Source organism: Miscanthus floridulus, chromosome 14 (genome assembly GCF_019320115.1).
Source record: "Miscanthus floridulus cultivar M001 chromosome 14, ASM1932011v1, whole genome shotgun sequence".
Classification (NCBI taxonomy): domain Eukaryota; kingdom Viridiplantae; phylum Streptophyta; class Magnoliopsida; order Poales; family Poaceae; genus Miscanthus; species Miscanthus floridulus.
The window spans coordinates 35,877,744-35,883,768 of NC_089593.1; the positions used below are offsets into that span (position 1 = coordinate 35,877,744).

At 43.7% G+C, this 6,025-nt stretch overlaps 1 non-coding gene across 1 annotated transcript; it reads left to right on the plus strand.

Annotated features, from left to right (window-relative positions):
* Positions 1–5,191: 5,191 nt before the first annotated feature.
* LOC136506252 (small nucleolar RNA R71) lies at positions 5,192–5,300 on the plus strand. The gene has a single exon (XR_010771476.1). It is a non-coding gene; the product is annotated as a small nucleolar RNA R71 (small nucleolar RNA).
* Positions 5,301–6,025: the final 725 nt, after the last annotated feature.

The following is a 6,025-nucleotide window of genomic DNA, read 5'->3' on the forward strand; positions in this document are numbered from 1 at the left end:
GGAGGCTGCGCGAAGGCACTGGCCGCCATGCTGGTAGGAAGTTTGGGTAATAGGCAGAGGCCAATGTGGAGGGATGTATTTGGTTTGCGTTTAGCGCTGGGTACATTGGGTAGTACTGCTAGTGGCCAGTTGTGTAGGTGGTGTTGACCTCTCTTGCGCTCTGCTGTGTCGGAGGTTGGGCAGTCTGCTTGTTCTTCATCCTTTCCTGTGTCTCTTTTGTCTTCGGATAATCTTTGGTGCTGTGCCCTGCGCTTTCGCCGTGAAAAACGCAATATGGCCTACGTTGTTTCTGCTTGTGGTTTTTGTTCTAGTTTTTTCCTTGGTAACCTTGCTGACCTTGGTTCCTGGTCTGGGTCTCCAGCCCTGCTGGCGCTGCTAGTTGCCCTTGTTCGGGGTAAGGTTGACCCTTGATGCTGAGCACTTGCCCCTAGCCTGGTTTCTGATTTGATGCATTCTGGTTCGTATAGCTCTTCTAGGAGTTTTTGCTGCTGTTTTGCTGTCTGTTTTGACCCTGCTCCTCTAGCCTTTTCCGGAGGTCATTGTCTGATCTACAGTATTTCTCGAACTCGTCATACAACTGCTGTATAGAAGTTGGTTTCTTTCTTGCTAGGTGTGCTACGAATGGCCCAATTCGAAGGCCTTTGATCGCTGCTTCGATGGCGATCTCATCTAGGATGTCTGGTGCCTTCACCTTTAGTTGCACGAATTTCTGGAAGTAGTCGTGTAGTATCTCTCCCTACATTTGCTTGCACTAGAACAGATCTGTGGATGTCAGCGACTATGCTGTTAGCCCCTTGAAATTTGCCAATATCTTGTCCCGGAGGTTTTCCCAAGAATAGACCGTGCTTGGTTTGAGCATGGAGTACCAAGCCAACACGTCACCTTCGGCAGCAATAACAAATGACTTTGCCAGGATGGCGTCATCTCCGCCAGCGGAGGCTACTGCTGCCTCATAACTCATAATGAACTGATGGGGGTCTGTCTTTCTGTTGAACTTTGGTAGTGTGATTGGCTTGTACGCCATTGGCCATGGCGATTGTTGTATGCCTTCAGAGAGTGGGGACTTGGGATCGATAGGCCTCCGCATCACCTGAGATGGCATCATGGTCGGGCTGATCACTGGCGGAGGCCCTTATGGTATGGTTGCAGTTGGCGTTGCTGTGGAGGATGGGATTGCGGAGGTTGACGCTGGTACTAAATGCTGCATACTTAGCATCTCAGCATGTAGGACTGCCAACTGCTACTGCTTGTGCTGACGCTTGAATAGCTTGCCGATTAGCTACAAATGCTGCTGCCATTCTATCCCTCTCTTGTTGCGCTCTTTGTAACTGTGCTTGTAGCTATTGTAGTTCTTGCTCGAGTGTTGTGGCTGAGTTTGGTTGGGCCTCCAGATCTTGAATCTCTAGATCTTGGGGTTCCGGTGGTTGACCCTGGGCATCTGCTCTGGTGTCATCCTCCGCTGGCGAGGTTGCGTAGGTGCTACAAGTGGTGCGCCTAGGCCTTCCTCTCTGACCCGTGGTCGTTGCTGCTCTGGTGGTGGTTTTTCTTTTCCCTGCCATCATTGGTTTTCCTTGGCCAAACCACGGTGGGTGCCAATGTTGAGACTTGCGGTCTCAGATAGTGTGGAGGAGGTAGAGGCCTCTGCCTGCCAAGCGCTGCCCTTAGGCAGAGGCTCGGGAAACAGGCACGACAAGTGGGCATGTAGGGAAATGGCATGTAAAACTAGGGTTCCATTAATTCATTTTCCAACCTCCGGTACTGTTACAAGTGTACCCTATTTATAGGGCTCAACTACCACTTTTATAGAGTTTACAATAGTACCCTTCAACTGCTATAGTACATTCTCAGAATATTCCACTACTTGCCTTTCCTCTCGGGGGTAATCTTGTCATGCCGCCCTCAGGTACTAGGCCTGCACGATCAGCCGGCCCATCAGGCCTCAGGATTCGGCGATGGGCCTTTGGACCTCCGCCGTCGGTCCCTGCCCCATCAGGCCTCAGGATTCGGCGATGGGCCTTTGGACCTCCACCGTTGGTCTCTGCCCCATCGGGCCTCAGGATTCGGCGAAGGGCCTTTAGGCCTCCGCCATCGGTCTCCACCCCTGGGACGCCGAGGCCGCAGACCCCCGACGCCTAGTATTGCCATCCTCCTGCTTGGGAGCGGAGGCCAAACCGGCATGCCTACGCCGTCCACGAGCACCTTCCTCTGGTTACCTGCACACACATGTAGGTAACATTGGCACTTGATTAGCCTTGCAGCGGGGCGGCCTCCGCCCCCTCCGCCTGGAGACACCTACGAGCTAACCGGGCGAAGGCTGCGCCAGGGTCACCGGCAGCGTCCTGCAAGCAGTCTGAGAAACCGTCATCTTTCTGGGTCTGGAGGCGTGGTAGCCGGGCCTTTGCTTGGGTAGTTGGTCAGAGACATCTTTGCGAACTGCTGGCCGCGTAGGTCTCCGCCACTCTCGGAGGCCGTGTTACAACAATTGCTAAGTCAAACACTTGGATCACAAGGGGCAACAAATCATACTAATTGATCAAGATGTGCATGTGTGTGATATAATTGATGGAAGTGGTACTCCTTTGAGATGTTTCCCTTTTCTAGCTTCTTTTTGAGAGGGCATGGCTACTTTTCTTGTTCTCTCTCCTTTTTTAAACACTAGAGCTTTTTGCTCTTTTATCCTCTCTCTCTCTGTTTTTTCTATAGCCCATGTCTCTCCTTTTGATGAAAGATAGCTAGAGAGATAACTTTGATTCTCATAGAGCAATAATGAATGGAAAGCATATGTGGTTGTGTATCCCTAGTGTAGGAATAGCATAAGTATGTGGGTGTATGTGCTCTTAATCAAAAGCATGACAAGTTTCTCTACTTAGATCAACAAGGCTTGAAAAAGCTCAAAACAAACAAGCAGCTTTTATAGTAGCTTTATCATGTATGAATATGTATTTGGCTCTGGTAGGAATTTATCACCATTGAGGAACTTCTAGCAAGATAGTTTTAGCATTTTGCAAAACAAACTCTAGGTTGTTTTTACCATTCCTCATATAGGTTCAAAGATTTACTCTAATCTTGGCTACAACATTTCTCACAAAAACTTAGACTTGGTTCTAGCATTTGCAACCCACAAAATCATTCCACTTAAGATGAACTCTAAGTTATCATGCTCAAAATTTAAGAAGTATCAGGTTGTATAACAAGCTTTTGCAAAGTATTACAGAGCAACTATTCATCATCTCCAAATAACCTTATCATCATTTATTAGAGCAAAGTTTCTTTTAAGATAAATTTCAAGGCACTCCTCTCTACATTCTATGATCATGGATTTGACATGTAAAACAAACATGAATGTAAAGAGAGGGTTTAAATTTTTTCATACCTAAGCGGGGAGAAATGTCTCCCCAAGCTTGCCTTTTGCATAGGTTGGAATGTCTTCTGGCGGCTCTTTGATTATTTCTTTATTGACTAACTACTACTACTAGAATGCATAAATGACTAAATAACCAAACCTATTACTACTAGATAACTTATTCATTATTATTTATTTATTATATATGTTTTTTTGTAGTTTATTTTATTTAAATGCAAACCCTATCCTATCATGCATAGCTACTACAAAACTTTATTTATTAACATAAAGTAGCTAAATGCAACTAACTAATCATGCAATGCAAGGCAAATTTATTAGAAATTGAAATATGAGATGCAAATACTTAAAATATGGTAAATATGCAAGGGATAAAAAACTTACCTCTTTGATGGACTCAAGGTCATTCTTCCTTGAGCGGGGGTGTTTCCTCTTGTTCCACCTTGGAGGTCTTGTTAGGATCAAGGGATGACGAATTTGTGGACGGGTCTTTCTTTTTACGTCATCTCTTTTTGTTCTTCTTCTTCTTGATAGGCTTCTTCAGTTCTTCAATCTACTTTGGTTTCTTCATCTTGATTCTCTTCGGATGCTTCTTCTTTTCCTGTTTCTCATCAAAGTGGGGTTGTCCAGAGGCAAAAGCAAATATTTTTTTCTTTCCAGTAAAGTGGAATTGGATTTGCCCAGAAGCCACATATATGCAAGCATTTGCAGTATTAAGGAAAGGACGACCAAGAATTAAAGGTGTATCCTTGTCATTGCCCATGTCTAAGATCATAAAATCTATAGGGACATAAGCGTCTCTCACTTTAACTAATAAATCGGTGTCTACTCCCTCATGATAATGGGTGGATTGATCGGCTAGCTATAAGTAAACTGAGGTTGGAGCTAAGGTTGTGTAAAACAATCTATCATAAGTTTCCTTAGACATAATGTTAACACTAGAACCTAGATCACAAATGGAATGATGAAAAGTGTGGGGTCCTATGGAGCAAGTAATGACGGGGTTCCTAGGATCACCTTTCTTAATAGGAAATCCCCAACCATTTACATAAAAGTCATACCTTGCCATGACAAGGTTGGTTGTCTCCATGGTTCCTTCAGGTTTGCTAGGAATTCTATCTTTTTCATAGGATGGTATGGCAACAGCTATTTGGGCTAATTGAGTTTCTATCATCTTATTGAAACTAAGTTGATTCTTTAAGACAGAAGAAAACTCATCCAATTTAGCATTTATATTTTCCAACATCTTATCATGAGCATGCAACTTTTTATTAATGCTATCAGTCATTATACCATTGCTATAAGCAAGATCTTTAAGGAAAGCATAACTATTAATTATTACCTTGATTATTCAAACGTTGAGAAGAGTAATAATTGTTACCTCCTTGATTGTTGGAGCGCTGATTCCATCCTTGATGTTGTTATGGACGAAACCCGTTGTCGGTGTTGACGAAGTTGAGATCCTCCTGGGTCTTAGGATAGGAATTTGCCAAATGTCCAACATCTCCACAGACTTTGCAAGTCATGTGGGAATCCATGGCTTTGAGTGTCTCTTGGGCACTCATCTTCTCATAATGTTCTACTCACTTCGCGAGTAGTTCCATATTAGCTGCAAGCATGTTAATTTCTTTAATTGAATGCATACCTCATTCACGAGTAGTTGGAGTCAATTTGTCGCTCCATCCTTGGTTAGAAACCATCTTCTTAATCAGTGTCTTTGCATCTGCAACACTTAGTGAAAAGAATGCTCAACCAACAACATCATCTAAATGGCTCCTATCTAACAAAACTAATCCATGGTAGAAGTTCTGGATCAAAAGCTAGTCTTCCATGCCATGGTGTAGGCATGTAGAGACATACTCTTGCATTCATTCCTAAGCCTTAGGAATTGACTCATCTGCTTGTTGTTGAAAACTAGAGATCTTATTGCGAAGAGCATTAGACTTCCCCATAGGGAAAAACTTGACTAGGAAAGCGTTGGAACACTTGTTCCAGGTATCTACAACATTGTGGTTAGAGTAAAACCATTGCTTAGCCTTTCCTAACAAAGAGAAGGGAAAAAGGCAAAGACGTATAGCTTCTTGGGTCACTCCTTTTATGGTGAATGTGCTACAAATCTCCAAAAAGTGTTGGAGGTGAGCATTTGCATCCTCGTGGGCTTTCCCACAAAATAAACTAGCTTGAACCATCATAATTAAAGCTAGCTTAGGCTCAAAGTTAGCGTCCCTATTGATAACATTGGGTCTGGTGGCCGCATTAGTAGTCGAGGGTGCATAAAAATCACAAATGGACTTATCGGCCATGATCGTGTTGGGTAGTGATAGGATAGGAGGGAAAAAGGATAAACTACTTAGGATAACTAAAATCCTAGTCAGCAAAGCTAACACAAAAAATAAATTCGATACCAGTTGCCTTCCCCAGCAACGGCGCCAGAAATGCTTGTTGATACTTAACGACTAGTGAAGAAATTCCACAAGCGCACAAAACTATCACATAACACTTCGCTCGGTGAGTACCGAGTGTCAAATTTATATTTTCCCACACAAAGGCAGAAGGCTAAATTTATATTTTTAGTTAGGATTGCTAAAGGAAAGCCCAAGTGTATCCTAGGTAGGTGAATGATAATGGTGGGTTGAGTGTGAACTACCTAAACAAACTAAATAA